Raw genomic sequence first — 2,337 nt, forward strand, 5'->3', positions numbered from 1 at the left:
GTCCGCCCGCAACCCGGCCCCCGGATCCTGCAACCCGCACAAACCGCCCCCCCACTCACTCACTCACTCACCTACATCCTCTCACCCTGCTGCTGCAACACGGTTCTGTACAGCTACACACTCACATATATATTACTGTTATACTGTGTGTGTATGTATATATATATATATATATATATATACACACATATATATATAGTTATACACTTATATTACTGTTATACTGTATATGTGTATATATTTATATAGTTATACACTTATATATTACTGTTATACTGTGTGTGTGTGTGTATATATATATATATAGTTATACACTTATATATTACTGTTATACTGTGTGTGTGTGTATATATATATATAGTTATACACTTATATATTACTGTTATACTGTATGTATATATATATATAGAGTTATACACTTATATATTACTGTTATACTGTGTGTGTGTATATATATATATAGTTATACACTTATATATTACTGTTATACTGTGTGTGTGTGTATATATATATATATATATAGTTATACACTTATATATTACTGTTATACTGTGTGTGTGTATATATATATATATATATAGTTATACACTTATATATTACTGTTATACTGTGTGTGTATATATATATATAGTTATACACTTATATATTACTGTTATACTGTGTGTGTGTATATATATATATATATATAGTTATACACTTATATATTATTGTTATACTGTGTGTGTATATATATATATATAGTTATACACTTATATATTATTGTTATACTGTATGTGTGTATATATATATATAGTTATACACTTATATATTACTGTTATACTGTATGTGTGTATATATATATATATAGTTATACACTTATATATTACTGTTATACTGTGTGTGTGTATATATATATATAGTTATACACTTATATATTACTGTTATACTGTGTGTGTGTATATATATATATATATATAGTTATACACTTATATATTACTGTTATACTGTGTGTGTATATATATATAGTTATACATTTATATATTACTGTTATACTGTGTGTGTATATATATATATATAGTTATACACTTGTATATTACTGTTATACTGTGTGTGTGTATATATATATATATAGTTATACACTTATATATTACTGTTATACTGTGTGTGTGTATATATATATATATATATATATAGTTATACACTTATATATTACTGTTATACTGTGTGTGTGTATATATATATATAGTTATACACTTATATATTACTGTTATACTGTGTGTGTGTATGCTGTATGTGTGCGTATATATATAATACACTTATATATTACTGTTATACTGTATGTATGTAACGTTCTGTTATATTGTATGTGTATAACATACACATACAGTATAACAGTAATATATGTGTGTAACTGTACAGAACCCTATATGTGTAATACTGTTTTATATGTCTTACTGTATACTAAATATAGATATTAATATAAATAGATCTACACTAATATATGTACTCTATTGTTATATATATGTGTGTAACTGTACACACATATATATGTGTAGGAAAGAACTGCAGATGCTGGTTTAAACCGAAGATACACACAAAATGCTGGAGTAACTCAACTGGAGAGGAGGAATGGGTGACGTTTCGGGTCGAGACCCTTCTTCAGACTGATATCAGGGAAGTGGGCAGAATAAAGATAGAATGTAGTTGGAGACAGTAAGACTAGTGGGAGAACTGGGAAGGGGGAAGAGATGGACAGAGAGGGAAAGCAAGGGCAATTTGAAGTTAGAGAAGTCAATGTTCATACCACTGGGGTGTAAGCTACCCAAGCAAAATATGAGGTGCTGTTCCTCCAATTTGCACATGGACCATTGTGGGCTTCACTTTGTGCCTTCCCTCCCCTCCCTGACTCAATATCGACGCGAAACGTCACCTATTCCTTTTCTCCACAGATGCCGCCTGACCCCCTGAGTTACTCCAGCATTTTGTATCTTGTCTTCGGAGTAAACCAGCGTCTGCAGTTCCTCCTTACACCATTTATAAATGAATAAATATATATTTAAATTATTTTGAAAATGAACCGCAAGGTGCTCCCGGGTATTTAATTTAATATTTAAAACCTCCTGCAACATCACTGAAACAAATTATCAAGAGATTTTCCGGTGCACCTGAGAGAGAAGACTCATTTTTCATCAAAACAACTATCTGTAAATTGAATTCTGTGTTTCCTAACGGCGACTAGGCTCCCAAATGTCTTCAGTAAAATGGAGACACAAGAGTCTGCAGATACTGGAATCGGGAGAAATAGAAGGACCTCTTGCCCATCCCTCCCCTTCACATCTTATAGTCCCCCTCTTTCTC

This window comes from Leucoraja erinacea, unplaced genomic scaffold (genome assembly GCF_028641065.1).
Source record: "Leucoraja erinacea ecotype New England unplaced genomic scaffold, Leri_hhj_1 Leri_108S, whole genome shotgun sequence".
NCBI lineage: Eukaryota > Metazoa > Chordata > Chondrichthyes > Rajiformes > Rajidae > Leucoraja > Leucoraja erinaceus.